Here is a 24,177-nt window from a genome sequence, read left to right as displayed (position 1 = left end):
AAGAAAGGTGTGTACAAGCTCTGGAAACAAGGGCATGTCACCTGGGAAGAATACAGGGATGCTGTCTGGACTTGCAGACGTGAGATCAGGAAGAGCCAAGGCGCAGGCAGAATTGAACTTGGCAAGGTACATGAAAAACAATAGGAAGACATTCTACAGGTACACTGGCCAGAAGAGACAGGCCAAAGCGAGTGTAACTCCTTTGGTAAATGTAAAGGAGAACTTGCTTCAACAGACGAAGAGAAGGCTGAGGTACTGAATGAGTTCTTTGCCTCGGTCTTCACTGGCGGCCAGGATTCTAATATTTCTCACGTCCCTGAGCCTTGCATCCCTAAACGTCTAGGTGGGGACCAGGGCGGTAAATCCCCAACACTGTAAGGGCAGAGTAGGTCTGAGACCACCTCATGAGACTGAATGTATACAAGTCTATGGGGCCGGATGGCGTGCATCCCAGGGTTCTGAAGGAGCTGGCCAAGGTGGTTGCCGAGCCGCTCTCCAGCATAATTGAAAAGTTGTGGCTGTCAGGTGAAGTCCCAGATGACTGGAGGAAGGGTCACATCACTCCCATTTACAAGAAAGGGAGCAAGGAGGACCCAGGAAACTACAGGCTGGTGAGTCTCACCTCTGTGCCTGGGAAGATCATGGAACAGATCATCCTGGATGACATGCTTGATCACATGAGGAATGAGCGTGTGATCCAAGACAGCCACCATGGCTTCACCAGGGGAAGGACATGCTTGACCAATCTGGTAGCCTTCTATGATGGAATGACAGCATTGGTGGACAAGGGAAAGGCGACCGATGTCATTTACCTGGACTTGAGCAAGGCCTTTGACATGGTCCCCCACTGCATCCTTATCTCCAAATTGGAGGAATGGGGATCTGATGGGTGGGCCACTCGATGGATAAGAAATTGGTTGAAAGGCCACAGACAGAGGGTGGTCATCAATGGCTCTATGTCCAGGTGGAGGCTGGTAACGAGTGGCGTCCCCCAGGGATCTGTCTTGGGACCGGTGCTCTTTAACATCTTTATCAGTGACATCGATGATGGAATCAAGTGCACCCTCAGCAAGTTTGCTGACGACACCAAGCTGAGTGGTGAGGTTGACACAGTGGAAGGAAGGGATGCCATTCAGAGGGACCTCAACAAGCTGGAAAGATGGGCCCAGGTGAACCTAATGAGGTTCAGCACAGGAAAGTGCAGAGTTTTGCACTTGGGCCAGAGGAATCCCAGGCATCCATACAGACTGGAGGGAGTGGTCTTTGAGAGCAGCCCTGCAGAGAAGGACCTGGGGGTCTTGATGGATGAAAAGCTTAACATGAGCCAGCAGTGTGCTCTTGCAGCTTGGAAAGCAAATGGTATCCTGGGCTCCTGCAGAAAGGGGTGGCCAGCAGGGATAGGGAGGTGGTTGTCCCCCCCTACTCTGCTCTTGTGAGGCCCCATCTGGAGTACTGTGTCCAGGTCTGTACAGTACAAAAAAGACAGGGAGCTGTTGGAGAGGGTCCAAATACAAATTCTGGGATTCCAACATTGGGCAAGGGTCTGACTGCTGTGAGACAGTTTTTTGTCTTGGTGTACTTAGGTGTCAGACAGAGACAAGAGAGATCATAACCTACCTCTTTACTGGAAGGCTGAAAATTCTTCTAGCTCTAAAAACACCATAGTGCAAATCCACGTATGGACAGTGTACCTTGAAGAGCTTCAGTTGCTTTGCTAAGGAGAATATTCAGTTGCTTTGCTAAGGAGAATACCCAGTGCTGGAATAATCTGCCTAGTTATTAACACAGTAGCATCTTTGATACAGAATACTCAGGGTTCAGAACTGTCTCATGCCAGCAATGGTCCTTGTTTTCTGGTCTAAAACAGACAGGGAAAAGTTTGTTAATCCCTAAGGAATAAAATAATTCTAGATGAATACGACAGAAATATCTATATGTTCTTATATACTCTATTATTACTTGTAATTGTTAGGTAAAGAAAGAGTTGTAAATAGTGCACTCCCTAGTGATTTGGTCACATTATTACAGATTTCATCTTGAATTAACGTCCTCTTTCAGGTGCTTCCCTAGGCCTTGTAACTGCCTGTGTCTCCTTTGACTCAATCCCACAGCTGAGATCATTCTTATTTTCTGGCTATCTGATACTGGTTCTCCACATAACTCCAAACCTAACAATTGAAATTGCAAAGAAAATACCATTGTTTCTTGTATCTTTTCCTACTCCCATCATCCTCAGGCTGCCACATTCCCAAAGGTATAGAAGGCCAAGTTGAATAGAGCCCTGGGCAACCTGATCTAGTGCCTGATTTAGTGTTGGCAACCTGCCTATAGCAGGGGGGTTAGAACTATATGATCTTTGAGGTCCCTTCCAACCCAAGCCTTTCTACGATTCAGGTAGGAAGCAAATTACAGTTTTACCACTTATATATATAATATACAATGAAACAGTGAGTGAAAAAAATGAATGAAAAAAATGTCCTTTTTAATATCCTGACTCAAGTTAAAAACATTAAAATACCTCTTCTTATGTTCTTACTCATTTTCTTTCTATTCCTTAAAGTGCATTTTGGAGAGTACGCTTAAAAATACAGGGTATTTGCTGAGAAGCATCTACATTTAAGTGCAGCAGTCATTACAATTCACTACAACATCACGAGGTGTAGAGAAATTGATAGATAGACTACTTAGTTAACATAAGTTTCAGAAGTTCTGCTTTATAATAATATAGACCAAAGATCCATAAAAATATCTTTTGTCTGTTATACCCCGTAGGGTTGTCAGAACAGTATCTTCTGAGTTATTCACTAAACATTATTCACCATTCTGCTACATTTGCAGCTGTGAGTAGTCAATAAGAAAAAAAATAAAAGAGTAGATTTTTATTTTCTTCGTTTTCCTGCCTCAGTTATGTGATTCAGTGTCACGATACCTCAATGAAAAAGCACCTGCTGACCATCACAAATGTGGCCAGCCTGGGAAGCTGCTTAAAATCACAGACTTCCTCAAGATTCAAGTTCCTTTTGTCTCCTGGTCAGAAATTACCTGGGTCATTAAAGTAAAAGTGAGAGATTTCACATCTGTGGGTCAAGACCATCTTTGAAACTAATAGGATTGCCATTTACCCAAGTGCTCTAAGTTGTAGAGCTGATATTAAAGTAATACTTTGTAAACAGCTTAATCAAAATTATAGCAAATAATTAAGTCCTCTATTAACACCACCCAGGTGTGGAAATAATCTTATTAATCATCAGGGTGAGAGCAATGCCTGTAAATAATATTGCATAACAGTTACCATACAGTAGAGCCTTTTTTTTTTCACCAATATTTGTATTTTTTAAAATGTATTTAAGTATATCTAGTTACAGACTGAACTTCTGGGTTTTGTTACTTTTCTAAAAAGAGTTCCATAAGCTCATCCTACTTCACAATAAAGTTTTAGAGTAGCAACATCAATGTTAAAAGTAAAAGTACTTTTTCATTGGTTTCAATAAATAAACAAATTGTATACAGATAGCGTATCAAGACTATGTATATTTTTATTGATTTTACTTGTTTGGAGGGTGCTTGAATTATTTGGCTTGTTTAAAGTAAACTTAGATGTAGATATATACTGTGATATTTTTTCTCAGTTTTTGAACTGAAGATCTCTTAACATTTCATGTTTCAATGTTAGTTTAGCATAAATTCTTATTAAAAAGTCTTTTGCTTTAAAGTTCACTCAGCACATTTTCTCATTCTGGAACTGACTTCACTCCCTCTCACATCAGGGTCTGAAAGCTCAAATTAGGTTGAAAAGGAGATAAATATTTATAGAGGTGGGTTCTGCAGAGTAGAAGAGGACACAAATAGCAAGGTAAATAGTGAGTATGTGCCTTACATGGTGTATCTGCACCCATTTGCACCAACTAATGTATGTGCCAATAGAGGGAAAATTTCATTGTGTTTATTTATGAAAGAGAGCAGCTAATTTTGCAATAGCTGGACTAAGATTGGTTACATTTGTGACATCACTTTAGCAAATCTTAATGCCATTTCGACTTAATTCTTCTTTGTATAAAATACTTGTAAAAGATAAAAAGCTAAGGTCATAAGAGTTTTACACACATAACATATAAAACAGACTTCTGAAAAACATAATAGGACAAAATCTTCTATTTCTTACTAAGGGGACTTTTAGGGCACATAAGTAAGAATGCATGTGTGATATCCTTTGACACCTTAATTATTCACATATATCAGCTGGAGAGCCGTATGACCGATGTGTCTCCCTCCAGGTAATAGTGGGAGTTGCATCATCCATTGGAGTAATCTGTTGATATTCCACAAGACTAGATTTATTTTAATGCAAGGTTACCATTTCAGATTATACTCCTCCTACAGGCTAATGAATATTTTCTTTTCCTTATATTACAAAAAATTATTCCCGGTCATTTGAAAGGGACAATAATTACCTTGTGTTAAAGATCTGACACGTAGAACTGATAGCCTGCCTTGTGTTTAAAGCTGCTGAAAGCAAGATGATTACTCTGAGCATAAATGGGGACTTTGTGGGAAGTTAGAGACAGTTTCTGATAAAAAATATAATCTGGGTAAACCAACTGAGCATCTGGTAGACTGAATATTCCTGTCCTGTTGACGTGCTATTAGAACTGGGTAAAGGGTAAAGAAGTGCCTCAGGCATTTCCCAGTTAAGCCAAAGTATATATATGTGTGTATATATACATATCAGGTTTGGAGTATACAGTCTCTTTTTCATCTCCATTGTTGTATGGCAAAAGACAACAAAAGAGTTGTTAACATTTTGAAAAAAAATTAAAAAAAAAAAAAAACTAGGTGTCATGAGAATGATCTGAGATGTATAGAAGCAACGACTACACAGAATTGTAGTCTCCTGGTCTCATAATATCCACCCTATTATCGTCCACACAAATTATTTTCTACCATTTCCAAATTCCAAGTAGACCTATGCAACATTCAGTGGAAATCCTGTGAGAAACTGAAATACAGCGTAGAATCATAAGATTACAGTGCAGAGACCCTGAGAGATTATCTTACCCGTCTCGGCTCTAAAGAAAGTTCAGCTACTTCTGCTTATCCCTGACTGACAGATATGTTACCTTCTAAATGAAAAGGTGGGCAGCCTTCTCTCTAGAGAGAACAGAGCTCAGTCCCATAACTTCCTCCCTATAAGATGCAAAGTCTACCACTAAAACCCATTTTCTGGGAATGCTTCCTTCCAATTTCTTGTCTTTCATAATTTCTTGCTTGCAGCGTCTTTAGTTCTTCAGGCACCTTCTGCATCTTCCCTGGCAAAATCTTACCTGTCTAAATATATTTACCTTACAGTAGTAAAAAGTGCACAGCTATCATTGTTCTTCAGCCTTCACTTCTGTGACAGGTTCACAGATTTTTCTAATAATTGAATTTCAATATATCTCTGATTTCCTAATTAATTGCAAAGCCATAAATGGGCCTCATATAAAGAGAGGTTTTGCTTCCTTCTCTTTGAACATTATGTCTAAAATCCTCTGACATGACAATATGATGTATTTTTATTTTCCTTAAGATTTTGGTAGAAACTGAGAAAAGTTATTTGTGTTTTTAGTTTATTTCTAAAATCCATTCCTCTGGCCACATGCACATGCGTAACAAACATTTAGTTTCTTTAATAAAGTAAAGTAAAGAATCTCAGATGCAGATTCCCAGTTTTCACTGGCCTGAAATGTCACTGATTCTCCATTTTCAATGCAGTATTGCAGACACATTTTGGTGTTTGAAACAGCACGCAACTTGCTATGTCTTGTTCTAACGGATGATGTGTCATACTTGCTCTCAGTGCGCCACTGTGTTCTGCAACTCTTGGTCACAATGCCTCATACAAACAGTGTTCGGTTCTTGATACGTGTGGTAGAGCAGGAACAGGCCTTCAGGCAGCTGCATTAAGTGGCAGGACACTGGTCTCAGTCTTTGCATTCCTGGAAAGTAACAATTGTTCTGGAAGATCAGTGGCATTACCCTCTAGAAAAGGGACTTCATACACCCTTAAAGAGTGTAGATCTCGAGATGTATTTCAAAATGACTATGATCACATTTTTTTTGGTCACTCTGAGATCACATCCACTTCTCAGTTAAGGTTCTTGATAAAGAGCAACCACTGAGTTTATCTTACAGCTTGGCTAAAAATCCTATTGAATGGCCACGCTGTAGAGACATTTATTCTCCAACACATAATTTGTTTGCGTAAGTATGAAAACTCTGTTCCCTCAGTTTTCATATACTGAATCTAAATTGCATCTTTTACTGTTTTTTGATGAAATGCGAGCCCATAACTTTTATTTAATCTTCTACAAATTCACACCCTCACTGGTCACACTTCAATTTTTCTTTAGCAGTTATGGTCAGGAGTAAGACTAACTTACTTTTGTAACTTTGTAATTTGTATTCAAAATATATTTTACGTTCTGTAATCATAACTTTAAAACAATATTGTCACAACATGAGGTTTTCAAACACAGCTCCACTTTATTTTGCCTTCCTGCTTGACCACTGTTTTGATTTGTAAAATCTCTCCCCTTCGTAATATAATGAATAGAAATATTTGTTATCGTCTTTTTTTCTTCCCAGCAAATGATGTGGAAAATTATTTGCTCAGTAAAAGCAAAAACTGACAATTTACTGAGTACAGATAGGGGACACTTTGTTTGCCAGATGAATGGACCACATCATAGTTTTGAACAAAAAAAACCCAACCAGAACAAAAAGCAACAGGAATATTTTTCATTGTAAAAATCTTGTTTGTTTTTTTTTAACATTTGTCAGAAAGTTTGATCTCATTGATGATAATTTCTCTTCAGAGATATGTAAAACGAGTTGTGGTTTCTCAGGCGTTTCCTTTTTGTACTTTATAAATACCTCTCTGTGGAGATACCTACAAGAGATAAGAGGCTGCCTGTTGTTTCCTGATTCCTCAGTGCTGCCTCAAAGCCCTATGCTTCTAGTTCCTGATGTCCTATGACCACCCTCAGCAGGAAGCACAATGAACCTGAAGTGATGACATTGTCTTACTTGACCCAAGCAACAGGAGGAATGCTTGATTCCTGAGAGTCATATTGAGGTGAGAGAAAAATCTATAGCTAGTCCAGAATGGCTGTTTCTTCAACCACTCACAATACTAATACTGTACACTAACTAGTCAAACTCTGAATTTTAGCCAAGCCATGTAAAAACTTATGGGAATTTCTCAGAATTTTATCTTACTACTGCTACTGTGGTTAATTATGCACAATGGTAACACCGTAACTTCATCTCCTCCTACTCTCAAGTATTATTTAGTTCAACCTCCTTTTAAAATATATCTATTTCTAGTTACCAACCAATCTAAGTACTCTGCTCCTAATTCTATTTTCAGAAGTCTCTCTTTTGTTTGTTCCAGACATTTGAAGGTCTCAGAATAATGGTTCACAATCTTTTGGATTCCAATAGCTAATTCAAGCAGGAGATACAGGACATAAGTCAGTAACCAACCCCAGGTGGTTCGCAAGGTGACATCTTGAGAAAGACAAGATGTCCAAAACATAGTTTGCATGTCCAAATTAGACTTGATCTGGTGCAACAACTTTTTCTCAAATTCTCCTAATGGTCAATCTCCCTGAACTTCTATTTGTGATATAAAAACATAGAGCTGAAAAGAATAAATGGGGACAAACCAAGCCTCTAGAAGCCTGAGGTATAGCCAGGTGGCTACTGAAGATGCCCACAGAATATTTATTCCACTTGCAATGACACATGGTGCTTCCACATCACCAGTGATAAGAATTTTAATAAGAGGTCAAGAGCCATAGTAATTAAGTGTCACAGATGGAAAACAGGACAGATTAAGGGAGTTGTCTATGACAGAGATACTTGCAACAAGAAGAATTTGCTACAGAAAACTCCCAGATGATAACATAATTCCTGCCCAGTGCTAAGAGCAGATGGGAAAAACCTGTTGTCCCTGCAAAACTGACTTAGGGAAAAGGTCACTACTGACTATAAATCTGGCACACATTATGAGCACATAATCAGGACACACCATAAATACATCTTGGCAATATTAATGTCAATAGAAACATGAAGATCTTTTGTCCTGCAAGCCCAGGGTTAGGAAAGAAGTTGAAAAAAGCCTCCTGTCCTCCTCTAAAGATAAACACCAGAAGCACTAGCACATAGAATCAATGTAATGCTTGGATTATGTTATACAAATGTAAATCAAGGTGAGGTACCTTTGGAGATAATAGTACTGCAATATGCAAAAACTTACTTTTCTCTCTAAGGACTTTCACCATGATCATTCAAAAAATTTTACAAAGTCACTTTTAAAACCCTTTGTTTTTCACAATCAGTAATCTATTTAGAACGTTATTTCAGACCTTGGTCTTCAGATATACTCTTTAGTTCACTTCTATTTAGTACCAAGACAACCATTTGAAATTGTGCCAGTATTATCTTTTTACAACTATTCATATTTACTCTGCCTGCAGTTGTGGTTAATTCCCTGTTCCCCTTTCCCCTTGCTTATTAGGTTAAAAAGGACACGTACTTTAAGCAGATTAAATTCAATTTCTCACCCCTTCCTTCTGTTTTGATCTCATAATCTCTGGTAACAACCAACATACTGCAACTGGTTGCAACATTCCCTTCATCCTACATGCCACTACTATATTCTTATTGTCACTGTCTATATAACTTGGGGCAGATATTGACACAGCTTGTTCTGTATTTTATTAGAATACTTTTCTTGAAAGCAAAATGAAATCTCATCTGATCCCTTCCCAGCAACTCCTCTAGTGCACATATAATCCTATTTGACAATTGTGTGTCCTACCCTACTTCTCCTTCTTTTTCTTCTTCAAAGTCTGTTTTATCCCCTTGTGAAAGCCTGAGTAGTAGCTAAAATCATGGGACTGAGAATCCAGTTATGCAAAGCACTAGGTAAAGACAAAATGGTCTTCACCTACTCCAGAGAGGAAGCAAAGGCTTTCTCAGAGAAAGCAATAGGGGGAGTAATAATGGCGACATATCTTTTAGTAAGCCAAAGTATGTATTATATATTAATTTTCTAAGTTAGGCCAAAAAACAACATTAAAGGAAGAAAGCCAAAGGAAATGGCTGTAAAGAAGTGTGGATGTTGTGAACTCAACTCTAGCTGCTAGAACTGACTAGCGGGTGTAACACTACACTGGCTTAGATAAGCACAGAGATGCAAGAATAAGTTCAGGTTACATCTGATCACCAAGGCAGAGTATGGAGTCTTAGCTGTATCTACCTTCTTACCTTCTTTGCTTTTAACACAGTTTGGTCTCAGTAGTAAGATTATAAAGGGTGGGTGTATCTCCGAGGCACTAACGCCTGGTGTGAAGTGTGTGTTTACTGTGACACTCCCACCTAGAGCTGCAATGAGATCTTCACTTTGCACCCTAATGTCTTGAAGTTAGGCAATGTTTACCCCTAAGACACTGACCTCCTGTATACATTTCATAATAACACACTGTCTAAACTTTCAGTATAAAGATTCCTATCTGCCCAGTAAATTTTGGAACATAATTAGGGAAATATATTTCTTCATGCATTTGACATCTTTTTATTTCTTCTCTGTATTGTGATCAATATTTTCAATAAAAGTATTTCAAAGTCAGTTCTAGAGCTGGTCCCTTGAATAATTCCCAGAGCCTAATTAACCATACAGCTCATTTTAATGATAAATTGCAATGGTGGAAAGCAGTGGTGTGTAATTAGTTGAAAAGAGGTTTCTGAAGAAAGTGACATTTAAGTTACAACCCTAACAAAAGAAATCCTGGAGTTATCAGTAGTTTGGAACCACTAGCTGAGTATTTAGTGTTGGTCAAAGCACAAGACAATCTAACATCACACAAAAATCTGGTGCATCTGTGTCTTGAGTAATTTGTATAGTCTGGAAAGCCACTTTTCAAAAGGGCACTGTCAAGGTAGAAGTGATATAGAGAATGGCAGCTAACATGATCTAGAGAATCAAATAGATATCTTCTGAGGAGACACACACAGCCTGAGGGTCCTTCATTTCAAGAGGAGAAGGCTGAGAGGGATATTGTTGGGGTTTATCGTGTCATAAAGGCACAGAAAAGGCTAATGGAGTAAATCTGTCAAACCTCACAGAGCTAGAATGTACATTCTGTGAAACTAATGGGTTTAAATAAAGTCAAAAAGAAATACTTCATTATACAAAGAGTGAACTTCTGAAATTTGCTGCCAAAGATCATAAAGGCAGACAGCATCAACAGGTTCAAAAGGGAATTAGGCAAATTGACGGGAAACTACCTGCTATAAAAGAGCTATGCTATTTTACTTTCCTGAGCAAGACACACAGCTGAAGCCAGAACCCAGTCAGCTTGCTGCCTGATCCAGCCACCTGAATGTATATCACAATGAGACCCCCAGGAACTCTCACCCTACATTTCATCACACATGGTATATTTCATCACTCTGTTAGAGGTTTTGTGACCAGTATGTACACGGCTTAAGAGTACTCAGCATCATTTATTGGCTAATACAAAGAATAGATAGCCAGGATTAATAGGCTACCAAGTCAAGCATCAACATCCTCACCACTGCCTGTTTTTTCTTGCTGTTGTTTCTCTTTGAGTTGCTAACAATTACCACCTCAGAAAACCCATTTTTCCTGTGTTTTTACTTTTCTTATCTTGCGCAATTTTAGCTCATGCTTGAAAAATGTTTTCTGAAGCTGCAGGCTACCAATTTCATGGACCAAACTGGAGCACAGGTCACAGAGATCTGAATCTGAGTCCCCGGACTGAGTCCCCTGTCTGGGCCATTCTCTCAGCATGTTGTCTCTTGACTCTTCTTGCTTCTGCCAAAACCATGCTGTCTCCTTTTGCTTTCACACAGGTCTGTTTGTCTTTTCTGCTTGGCTACAGAGTAATGTGGCATGATTTAATTCCTGTATATGAAATCCAATTGCTAAGCTGATGTAACAAGCTATTTCAAATGGTTCGTACCTTTGCTTGCCACTCTGACATAAATGCTAATAAAAACAATTAAGGAATTAATTCTCCAGGCTCACAGTAGCTATGAAGCAAGTATGAAGGAAATACTGAAGAGAAGAATGGAAAATTCATTCTGCATATTGTGGCATGGAGGGCTGTGTCTGAATTTAGATTGCACATTTCCATTCTAAACATTTTATTTACCACTGAGGTATTTACCAGGTATCCTGCTGGTAAAGTGATTAGTTGTTGAGTGGCAGAGCCAGCTCATGTTAATACAGAAATCAGCTGTGATCTGTGAGAACAGCACTGTGGTAATAAACAGCCTAGGTTCTTCCAGTGTATTTTCTGAATCACTCTGTTCACAAACAGGCAAGTGCTCAGAATGTAATATGTCCAATACTAGCTTCATGAAAGTCATCCTACAATTTAGCTCCTTACAACATGCTGAGGAGAAACAACAAATGAAAGTACATGAGTCAGTATTCAGTGGACAGCCAAGAAATAAATATTTCAGCACTGGTCATTGAGTCTTGGCAAATATTTCAAAATGCCATTGTGGTCAAATGCTGGGAAGGCAAACCAAGAACATAGCATATGGCATGTTTACTTGCACTTCATTCATTTTGATTCAGAGATCTAAAATTGGTTAATGATATTGCTTCTGTTGCACTGCTCTAATTATTACAAATCACTTCAAAAACAACTTTTCAGCACCACTTTGTATAACTTTGGAATGTGTGAATGAAGTGTATGGAAGATATTATCATTTGGAATGTAAGTTTATACATAAAAATAACTCCAAAATAAATGAGTATGAGAAGGAAGTTAAAATACTTCTGAAGTTAGAAAATGGACAATAATTAAATTGTTATGATTAATCACAGGAGATTGTCCTAACAATGAAAACTAAACCTTTTTTATGATCATACATTCCATTAGGCTTTTCAAAGATGCTGTTTAATAAATCCTCACTGAGATTGTATTGTCACTTAGCACAGGCCAGCAGCGGTGTCCTGTGTTAGAGGCCAGCTTTAAGAGATGCTTTGTGTCCGCTGTTAGGGGAAGAGAGTCCTGTTGTTGAGGATATCAGAAGTTGCCTTGCACTCTGAATATTCCCAGTACTTTCAAGCTAATGTAACTGGAGGTATTTGATTAAAGTAGTAAGTATTGTAAATATATTGCATTTTAAAATATTAATATAAATTTTAAATAAATAGTAAATCAATTTTAGTTTTTTTTCAATATTATTTTTTTTCAGTGATGTTTCTTAGCAACGCATCATTAGTTACTCCTACTAAAGCACTAAGTATGTTACAACAAGTTCTTAAACCAACCATAAATGTGTTATTTTTCACTTCTGAGTACATATTCTCAAAACCCTTGTACTAGGCAGACTGAGAGAAAGGAAACACATAGCTTGCCTTCTCCATAGTGTTTGCTACAGGCCTTGCTGCCAATCACATCACCCATGAGGAGTCACTGCATCAGTCCCCAAAGCATAACCTTTTAAATCTTTGATTATCTGGAATTTTTCCTAGTATTGTAGACACCTGCACAGTCCCTCATGCTTACAGTACCCTTTGAAATGTACAAGGAAGAAATCTGAAGAGATACAGGCTTTATATTCTCTTGTATTTGGCAGCACTTTCAGCAAAACTCAGCAGATGCATAGACTTCTTCCAGCTCAAAGAAATATCGTCTCTAGAGGGCTAGGTGTCCCTTGGAAGAACATATGACAACTAGATGGTACTGGACAGTCCCTTTTGTATGAAAAATTCTACTGCCAGAGAACATCTCTTCACGCTTAGCTTATGGTTCAAGAGTGAGGATCTGAAAATATTTTTAATTTTCAATAATCAAAAGTGCTTCAAAAGAAGTTGTTTGACTGTGAAGAGGAAAGGGATCTGGGGGTGTTGGTTGACATTCACCTGAACATGAGCCAACAGTGTGCCCAGGTGGTCAAGAGGGCCAATGGCATCCTGGCCTGCATTAGAAATAGTGTGGCCAGCAGGAGCAGGGAGGTGATCATCCCCCCTCTTGTCAGCACTGGTGAGGTCACACCTCGAGTATTGTGTTCAGTTTTGGGCCCCTCACTACAGAAAAGGCATTGAGGCCCTGGAACGTGTCCAGAGAAGGGCAACGAAACTGGTGAGGGGTCTGGAGCACAAGTCTTATGAGGAGCAGCTGAGGGAGCTGGGATTGTTCAGTCTGGAGAAGAGGAGGCTCAGGGGAGACCTCATTGCACTCTACAACTTCCTGAAGGGAGGTTGTGATGAGGAGGGGTTTGGCCTCTTCTCCCAGACAACAAACAGGACCTGAGAAAATGGCCGCAAGTTGTACCAGAGGAGGTTTAGGTCAGACATAAGGAAGAACTTTTTCTGTCAGAGAGTGGTCAGGCACTGGAATGGCTGCCCAGGGAGCTGATGGAATCGCCATCCCTGGCAGTGTTCAAGAGGTGTCTGGATGAGGAGCTACGAGATATGGGTTAGTGCTTGTGGTAGCAATGGTAATGGGAGCACTGTTGGACTAGATGATCTTGTAGGTCCTTTCCAACCTTGTGATTCTCTGATTCTATGATTATTCTATGTAGCTTCTCATTCCAAACAACTTAACATTTTATACAGAGCTCAAAGGGAAGAACATTTCTGATGCTCCTCTTCAGAAAATACAGTTTCTAACAGAGCATTTTCTTGGAAATGTAAGAGTATTTTAGAAGAAATTGGCCTGGCCTCTGTGTTCCCACCAAGCATTGTTTTTTATAACTTTTAAAAGACCATAGACTTCTCCTTCAGTAAAATACTTTTAGAATATTTGTCCGCACATTGCAAGAAAGAAAACATATAGAATAAATGAAACAGAAATAGAAATTAATTTAAATGAGAGGGGAGGTTTCAAGGGAGATTCAGTCTGGATATTAGGAAAAGCTGCTTCTCTGAAAATGATTAGGCATTGAAACAGGTTGACCAGGGAGGTGGTGGAGTCACTGTCTCTGGAAGTGTCCAATGAACATGCAGATGTTCTTAGGGATGTGGTTTAGTGGGCAATATTGGTGGTAAGTGGACAGTTGAACTAGATGATCTTAAAGGTCTTTTCCAATCCTAATGAGTCTATGATTCTGTGAAAGCCTATTTTCTGACGGGGTCTGGTTTAAAACAAATAGCAAAATAAATTTGTAATAATAAACCTACAAAAAACATTCTTTGGAAAATTTCAGGTCAAAATTACCTGGAAAGCAATGTACGAGCTGAACCAAGGAGATGTGCTGGAGCAGTTTCTCATGGGCACAGATCAGCCAACAGTACTGTACACGCTCAGCAATTTGTTTTTCTGACTTACTAAGTGCAGGTTGAAAGCCTACAGTTCTACAAGTGCTTTTTCAAAATGAGTGAGAATGCAAAGAGCCTGGGAAGGAATCAACAACTTCCAATGGAGATGACAATGAAGCATGTCATTAGTAAATTGTAGGATTTGCTGTGCTAAGGAGTGGGGATGAAGATATGTTAGATAAAAAGAAAAAAAAAAAGAAAGTAAGAGGTAATAAAAAAGCAAGGCTAAGGCTTTGACAGGTAAAAGAAGTTGAGATAAATGAATCCTAATGGGAACTGATAAGCAGTAGAAACGATAATAATTTCCTGTGAAAAGTGCAGTAAAAACCAGTATTACGTTGCTAACAGCAAAGGTCAGTCACTGACAGAATGTCCTGTACTAGGAGGGACTCATAAGGCACCCCTGCTGCTCCAGAAGCTGGCATGGGGGTACCTGTAGAAATAAAACTGTAATGGGAGTTTTTATAAGGCACGGAAGAGGAAGAACCTTCGTGCACAGGGAAGCTTTAAAGGGAAAAATAAATCTGCGAACTGCTGTGCTGTTCATCAAATGTCTGGCATTATAGTTCCTTATATTCTAGCCAGGACTCTACATAATTTCTTATAAAGTCTCTTGAAATGCCATAAGGAGGTTATAGCAGAATAGTCTGCTCATGTCTGATTTATTTTCAATTTAAATTAAGTCAGTTTGCTAGCCTAATCTCTCATCACTTACATAGGAATCCCTGAAGATCAGCAATATGTCACTTTCAAGCTTTTATATTAGCTAATGCTACAGCTGACATTTCCCAAGTTCATAAAGATGCCACTCTTTGTATCTGATACCACAGATGATAACTTGCCCAGAGCATCCTATCATACTTGCACACTGTGTAAAGGTCCTGCTTTCATCTCAGATCTTTCCTTTTCTCTGTAGTCCCTTATTAATGCCTTTTAAAAGTCTGTTGTGTGAACAAGTGCCACGGCCCCTCTTTTTCCACATACTACTCCTTTACTACTCAACCAACAGAAAATTCACTCATGCTCATCACCATGTTAGAGCTGCCTCATCCTCTCAAATCAAGCTCTAGAAAGGAGAGATTGGCCAGAAGGCCTCTGAGCAGTTTGTATGCTCAGCAAGCCCAGCTTTTATGTTTTATTGTCCCATCTTCTAAATTCAGATCTTCACTATTTTTTTTCCTTCCCAGCCATAAACTGAAACATCAGTGCAGCCAATGGATTTCCTTTCATTTCCAGTGCCTTGATGAAGAATGCTCTGATTACCTAAAAATGTACCATCCACTGATTCTTTTGTTTTCCAATATCATCTTCCCTGAAAGAAAGGGGTGCACATTTTTAAACTGATTTTGTTAAGGCGTTGTTGACAAATTGGTTTAAAAGTGAGCAGCCTGTAGTTCCTGGCTTAGTTTCATAACTCTGTATTTAGTATTTCCTACTCATAAACTCTCTGAGTCTCTTCAAAAATGACTTGAAATTTCTCTGAAGATGACTCTCGTTCTTTCTTAGTTATGTTCTTTTTCTGTTTTCCTGAGGACTACATTCTGTATTCTACACATCCCACCGAGTACTCCCCAGCCAGCAAAGAGTCCCATTGCAGGTTCTTCCAAAGGTGAGGACCAAGTGGAGCTGCCCAGAGCCCACCACGCACCATCCAGGAGCCCCTATCAGGATGCAGCACACATCATCTTGGAGCCTTGGACTTCAAGCTGGAAAGAGATTTAATATAAGCAAGATAAAATCTCTGTAGTTAGGCATACGCCTTTTTTATTGGGTGGCTGGTATCCACATCCGCTACCCACAGAGGTATCAGTACTATAGCAGAGACTGGTTCAATTTGTATTATTCATGGTTATGCTATTTTCTGTATATTTAGCACATCAGAGGTACAAAACTGATTTGTTTACATTGCCACTGTAAACCATCACTAAATTGATTTATGTTCTTCTTTCTTCTTTAATGAGTTTTCCTCCAGAGCTTTCTTCTGATATTTCTTCCCAGGCATGAAGAAAGGAAGGTGTTTCAGATATGTCTTCTCTGATCTGTGACTGTCACCTCCAGATGTCATCTAATACAACCGTCTAATTTCAAGCATTAAAGTACTTCATTTTTCTATATTTATATTTTATTATCAGGAATGGTATTAACATTTGACTGCAAATTCTTTTATCTGCACTAACTGTGCTACTTCTGTTTGTTATTTATCAGTCTTATTTATTCTCCTTTCTTAGGTACTCTGATGACAAAATTGTTTTAGCAAAAAAGGGTTTCACCTTGTAAGGGAAAAAGTAATCCATACTTACAGCTTGTGCTGTTTGCTTTTGAAAATCAATGCCAATATCCATGAATTTCACAAACATATATATGTGTATGTATATATAAATGTTAAGCACACACACGTATGGATTTCTTTATCTATTTCAATAAGGCATCTGCATGTTCTTCATTACGTGTGGGATTGGGATACAAATAGACACCCTGAAAATCAAACCTTTTTTTCCCTTTTCTCAAGCTGTAAGTTCCTACGTGATAAGACTGTTGCTTCCCCTGTCCCCCAGAGCCTCTCCTCCCTCTCCATTCCTCCTATTGGAAACAGTGGCTGGCAAAGGCTGTCCCCAAGGAGCCATCGGAGCATCTTGGGCCAAAACTGTTCCAGGGAACTCACCTATTTAGGCAAAAGTGATGACTGAGTGTAAGCACCTGGCCCTTCTCCATCCTGTTTTCTTTCCCTGTGCCTGAGGCTGTCAGTGAAGATAAATGTCAGTAATGATGTGGATGTTTTGTTGTGCCATGGCTAACCAAGCTAATCCCAAACTTATTGCACATCAAGCAAACAGCTTATATGAGGATGGCAATAGCTTTCTAATGTTAGTCAAAGATCAAGTGGAATATGATGTTACATATTCTGTCATCAGTTTATTAATGTTCTTACTGACACTGGCTCTCTTCTAATCACCTGCAATCACATCTTAGCTACTATTTTTCAGTTTGTTCTTGTGAAATTGCTGCAAAATTACATCCCTTTCACAAGTCCACATTCAGTGATCCAGTGCTTATATAAGAGCCACAAAGCATTCTTGTGAAGCACTGCTTATGTTCCCCTGCCCCAAACTGTTCACAGAATCATAGAACCATTAAGCTTGGAAAAGACTACCAAGATCATCCTGTCCAATTGCCAACTCATTCCTGTCATGCCCACTATCCTATATCCCTCAGTGCCACATTTACACAATTCTTGAATACCACTAGGATGCTGACTCCACCACCTCCCCGGGTAGCCTGTTCCAGTGCCTCACCACTCTTTCTGAGAAGAAATTTTTCCTAACATCCAACCTGCAACATTAGGCCATTACTTCTTGTCCTATTGCTATTAAGAGTGATAGTGATAGTGATGGTGATAGGACCAGAGGGAATGGCTTCAAGCTACGGCAGGGGAGATTCAGGCTGGACATCAGGAAGTATTACTTTTCAGAAAGGGTGGTCAGGCACTGGAATGGACTGCCCAGGGAGGTGGTGGAGTCACCGAGCCTGGGGGTGTTCAAGGAAAGGCTGGATGTTGTGTTGAGGGACATGGTTTAGTAGGAGCTATTGGGAATAGGTGAACAGTTGGACTGGATGATCTTTTAGGTCTTTTCCAACCTTGGTGATTCTATGATTCTATGATTCTAAGAGGGAGAAGAGGCCAATCGACAAATTAGTACAACCTTCTTTCAAGGAGTTGTAGAGGGCGATAATGTCTCCCCTGAGCCTCCTCCTTTCCAGGCTGAACATTCTCAGCTCCTCAAGTGTTCCCCATGAGACTTGTGCTCCACACCCCTCACAGCTTCACTGCACTTCTCTGGACACTCTGCAGGGCCTCAATGTCTTGTAGTGAGGGGCCGAAAACTGAAGCTGAGAGGAAAATATTTAATTTTGCTGATCCCTATGTAGTAGCTACTTAAAGAGTAATTTCTCTCAATGTAACTTTACTGTATAACTGATTTTTCATAAAAGCTCTGCTAAAAACAAACACGTTATAAAATACAAATGCATATGAAGGTTAAAATGCTGACAAAAAAAAAAAAGTAATAATAGATATTAAAATACACTAATTGGAAAATACAGGGATGAGAGTAATAGCCTTTCCAAATGCTGTCACACACTCTTTCTAAACCTATTTTTCTTTTTCCTGAAATAGACTGTAAACACAGCTCAGAGATGAACACCTTTGTGATTCAGATTATCTGTTTCTCGTATCACTTGTTTGGAAAAGAGAGGGAATGTCTTTTGATACTTAGCTAAAACAGATGGAAATTGTCTATGCATCAAGCCCATGTAACGTTAAGTAGAAAAACCGTTCAACAAAAGCTATACTCACAAGCCACGGAAAGGTCATCTCACCTCTTCATCTATCTAGAAGCATCCTAAGACAGAGGTCAAGAAAAAAAAAAGAGAGAGTGACAAATATAATTTCTTAAGACCTAGGCCAAATGTTTGCACCTGCTATTTAACTCTGTGATAATCAGAGGTCAAGGAAGGCATGAGCTTATCTAGAATAGAGAATGTACCTACAGTGTCCTACAGAAAGAACAAAATCAACTATGGGTACAGTTACTTTTCCTTTAAAAGACAGGCATCTTTAAATAAATCTGTTAAAGAATTAAAACTTCTCCCTTAGAATATTACAATTCATTAAGTTCTGAAGACTTCTTAGCATAAAATATTTGAGTATGTTACAACATATTAATCAATGTTCTGATGTTCAAGAACTCATTCTAATAAAGATTACCGCATGTTTCCTAGTGATTTTTTTGGTGTCTGTCTCTGATAGTCTCGACAGTAATTTTTGCCTGCTAAGAAATTTAAAAAGGAAAAACAAACACATCTGGTAGTTCAGGAAGTTTAGTCTTTCTATTCATGGCATACATAGGGAAAATACATCACCCAAAAGGTTCCAGGGCTTATTTTTTAATGCATGGAAATGCACTTATATTGGCAAAGGTTGTAGGGAGGAGCCCTGCGCCAAGATCTCAGAAAACTCAGTAGAAGAATTTCACTTCTAGCTAATGACATGTTTCCTTATGTTTGACAACAGCTGAATTCCTCCCACACAGTGCCCAAGTAGAATGGGTGTTTGCACTTAGTTCATTCTCAGCGATAGTTAGGTAGGAGAACAGTTCCCTGTAAAAGCAGCAAGAAGTAACAAATAAAGAATTAAGAGGCACTGTAAATGCAGAGAACATGAAATACTAGGAAGCAGTCTAGAGAAAGAAAGAAAACCTAAAGACGGAGGCACACATCCCTGAAGCGTTGTCACCCCCTTCCTGCAAAAGAGGGATGCTCACGTGTGAATGGGCACATAGGGGACTGGAACTTTGGGGCTGGCTATAGAAAGGTTTTGGGGAAGCTGTAGGTGCTTGCCAGCATTCTGCAAATGTCTTGTGGTCTGGTTTGTCTGCTGGACTGCTGATATCAATCCACTGTGTGAAGTTCACCGATTGCCAGATAACTTGTCATTAATAAATCAATAAACCACTTTGATCCTGATGTGAGTCAAAGCGTGAGAGCTGAGCAAGTCTTTGCTGAACTTGCAGTAGGGAAATTTCATGTTTGTAAACAGTATTCCAACATGCAGACTCTCCTCAAATATTTCAGTACTATTTGAAACCAAATTGCTGAATTTGGGGAGCTGTTTCCCAAATGATTAAATCTTCTACAGTCAAAACATAAGAGTATGAGAAACTAAGGAAATTAAAAGTACTTGATATGCTATGAGAGTGCAGGAGAGAATGAAACAAAAGTGCCTCACTTGGGTGTAAAAAGAAAAACTTGGGTGTAAAAAGAAAAACACAGCTAAAGCTTTTGGGCCCTCAAACAGGAACTGACAAGAAAGATGGTTCAGTGACTCATTCCAAAGAGTGTATCCCCAAAACCTTACTGAAAATACTAATAGTTAAATACAGCAGTTTAAATTCATATAAGACAAACATGGCATGATAGAAATGCACATATATAGAAATAAAATATTAAAATTCCAGGTCATTCAGCTTTCTAATATAAGAAGAAGCTGTAGCAAGTGGCCAGCCCATTACAGCTAAATCTTGCCAGGCTTCAGGCACTACATTTTGTGTAAGGGCATCCTTGCATCTGCAGGTCAGGACCTCAGCAGGAACAAGTGTGGTGCCCACACAAAATATCTCCTTTGTATTACTGGATCTCTAACATTAAGTTGCTTAACTGCATATAGGCGAGGGCATGTCCCTAATTTGCCACCCAGTTTCTTGGGAGACTGGATCCGCTAGATTCGTTCTGTTACCCTGCAGTGATTACAACCAGTATCATCTTGTTTTGTGGTCAGTAGTAGTTCTTGAGGTGACAAATTAATTATTTCTGTAGTTCCTTGCCTCCAGCCACATCCTTTGATTTGTCTCTGACATCCATTTTTGGCCTGTTTTAAATCTTAATAAATCTCCACAGAAATCATGCATTCTTTACACAAAGTTGCTCTCTGTTTTTGAGGTTAGAAGCACTCAGTATGCACACAGTATATAGTGTTCTCTGACTGGGGATCACATACAATGCCAGAAAGTGCCCAAATTTGCAAGAAAATAATAATAAGGAACAGAGAAAAATAAAGCTATTCTTTTCAGAGCTACCCTGGAGAATAGAACTGTAACAAAACTTCTGTATAGGCAGAGTAACAGAAGGATGTGAGAACCATTCAAATTCAAAGAAAAATGTACTTTCTACAGGAAAGAATTAAAGCCACACATCTTTAATTTTTTTAGGTGTCCGCAGAGCGTCCACAGTCTCAGGATGTGGTCTCCTATGACTTCAATTACATCAGCAGCACTTTCAAAAGTGCAAATGAGCAGTGGCCGCTTGTAAAATAAATGGTCTGGTCCATTATTTAGGACTATGGGACTGAATGTGATTTAACTGCATTAAACCAGAGACTAAAACTGGTAACAGAAGTATAAGGCTAACAGAGTCTGGCAGTTCACAAGACCAAGCAGGCAATGCTCTAATTAATTAATGTTCAGCCAGGATTCAGAGTTGCTTTGAAGACAGCAGGCACTGACATTATTCGTTTTGGCACTGTGAAGACATGCGGAATGATGGAACAATCACAACCACGATTCAGGCACTACCAAAGTTATCTGTTATCTCTCTAGTCCTTCAGCTTTTGTCTCTCAGCAGGAGATAAAGGATTCTTTATGTAGGAATTAAAGCTGCTACCGATAACTGATGGGACTCCCTGGTGCTGCAACAAACCAGTTATCTATTCTCTGTGAATTTCTCCTCTCTGGTGAATGTTACACAAGGTTATTTGGCACAGTTTATTCAGGAAAAAAAAAAAAAAGTCAACCACCACCCACTCACCAAAACCTACACCAACACAGTCATTCACTGCATAAAAATATTGAGCTATTAGGTTTCACATTTTGACCTAAAATCAAAGGACATGGGGCTGTAACCTAAGCACCCTTTTATTTCTTGTTGTTGGTCTTTTTTTTTGTTTTTCAGAAGGCTTTCTCTTAAACACTTTTGCTTTCCTTCTGTGAAAGCCAAGTAATTGCAGCTTAGCAGCATTATTGTTTCACTGCAATTGCAAATACCAAACCAACCACAATAGATAAGGCAACTAAAATGATTACAAGACTCTGCATCTTCCACAGTTTTGTCTAATGACATAATCCAAGTACGGCTACAGCAGAATTGGAGTCTACCCGTTACTACAGAGGTGAAACTTAAGGTGTGTTTAAGAAGTCAAACAGGAGATCAAGAATGCACAATATTATTAGCAGACCTAGGTAACATGCCTGAATATCAAACTCTGTTGATGACCTTTTAAACATTAATTTGGCTCATCAAACCTTTAAAGAAAATACCAAATTTAGGTTCATGCCATAATCTTACATATACAGTCCACAGTTATATTGCTATTTGCTTTCCTCAGTCCCACAATTCACTGGAATAATTCTCCTTTAACCCACTCTTTTTCTTGCAGATTTGAAGAAAAGACTGAAAACATAGAGAACACCAGGCAGAAAAACATAAGATACAAACATATAATTGGAATTTAGATCAAGCAGTAAACACAATGCAGCAAGTCTTACAGATACTTCAGCTGAATCCATTCTTTCCGTATATAAACAGAATGGATTAGAGACTCTCATGTAAAGGATTTGGGCTACATTCTCACTTCCTGCAAAGAGAGAATACAGCACATCGAATCAAATGCTCACAGATATTTCTCTGAGCTCATGTGCAGTCACTGCAGAAAGATGATAGAACAACTTTTTCTTTTGTGATTCATGACTTAGAAAATTTTGCTCTGCTTAGATCTGCTTATAAACCAAGCCTTTGATACGTGACATGTGGTTTGGTTATGCTCTGCTATGTATATAATCTGATAACTTCCTCCATAAGAAGAGTCAAGGTTCTCTCTTTTCTGTGAGTTCTAATACAACATATAATAAACTCCAGTCTGACTCAAAAATACTTGCTTTATTTCTGCAGCACTTCCCACACATGGAAAGGTACACATACCTGTAGGGGTCCAGCTCAGAATTACAGGAGCAGTTAAGAGTTACTCTGGGAACATCTTGTGTTTTACACACAGTGCATATATTTGCCTTTGTCTTGTTTTCAAAAGCTAAGACCAGTGTTCTCAGCACTCCTCAACTTATCATTATTTGGTCAGTAGCTTTCAGGGAAGTCAGTCTTGATATGGGATTTCAAAAGAAGGGGAAAAAAATAAACAGCTTTAAAGCCAGTCAGGAGGCAAGGTCATGCTCTGAGAAGCACAGATAAAAGTAACAAAGCCAGGGTCACCAGCTTTTCACTATCACAAGAAAATAACAACAGTGAGGTCCATGAAGAGCTTTGATGCTAAGGCCAAACATGATATGCAGGAGCAGAGAAAGGGAGCAAGAGTCAGGGAACCAGACAAGGGAATGGTCCAGAGTGCGATGTACTACAGTCAGAAGACGGAAGGCAGGAAAAGGTGGGTCACCAAGGTCAAGCACAGACTTAAACCAGCTTCATTACAGACACCAGTTTAAAATCTGTATCAGCAGGCGGGATTTTTAAAGGGTGGCTTAACACCTTTTTGCAGGTTAAAGCAAAACTTTCAACACCTGTCTGCTAAAAATTGTACTCAGGTTGCATTGCCCTGCCTGGCTCACACATCTGTGCAGTGGTGGGCCAAAGGGAATAACTCTGCTAGGACATAGGATTTGTGCATGACTGAGGATACAATCAGCATTATGATTTTTGTTTGCAAGGAGATGAAATTTGTTGTTGGACAGTGGTTGTCCTAACGTCACCTGAACAGTTCTTCTACCTCCAAATTTCCCATCGCACATTTCCTACCTAACACTGAGGATATTTTGCTTTCACATGAGGCCTTATAAACTTATGGCCCAGAATGTACTGATGCAGAAAAAGAGAAAAAGGGCAGCAGACAAAGAGCAGAGCATGTGCTGACATAAAGCCGTGCAGAGGAGTTGAAAATGGAGTATACATGTATGATACACTTGTTTTTAAAACTGCCAGTGTGCAATGGCTAGCACATAAGAAAAGAGCACCAATTTGTTGCTTTATTGTCTGCAAAATCCTATCACAGTGATGGCGTGGCTTTGTAATAGCTCTCCAAGAGAGTTGAATTTCATGGATTTTACAGACAAGGTTCATCCTGCAGAAAAGATGCTTGAGAGAGGCTCTCGTTAATGTTTATAAACAACTGAAGGGCAGCAGTCAAATGGCTGGGGCGGACTCTTTTGGGTGGTGAGCAACAACAGAACAAGGAGTAACGGGCAGAAACTGGAACACAGACAACTCCCTACTAA

The 24,177-nt window shown here is 39.2% G+C and overlaps 1 protein-coding gene across 1 annotated transcript in view; it reads right to left on the bottom strand.

Moving 5' to 3' along the window:
* LOC125690287 (transmembrane protein 68-like) overlaps positions 1-22,910 on the bottom strand; it is a 48,820-nt gene extending 25,910 nt beyond the window's left edge. Inside the window, exon 1 of the mRNA XM_048938442.1 lies at positions 22,877-22,910. The gene's annotated coding sequence lies outside the window, so the exon portion shown is untranslated. The remainder of the gene's footprint in view (positions 1-22,876) is intronic.
* Between the last annotated feature and the right edge of the window lie 1,267 nt (positions 22,911-24,177).

This window comes from Lagopus muta, chromosome 3 (genome assembly GCF_023343835.1).
Source record: "Lagopus muta isolate bLagMut1 chromosome 3, bLagMut1 primary, whole genome shotgun sequence".
NCBI lineage: Eukaryota > Metazoa > Chordata > Aves > Galliformes > Phasianidae > Lagopus > Lagopus muta.
Note: the sequence above shows the minus strand (reverse complement) of the source record. Positions and strands in the feature narration are given on the sequence as shown.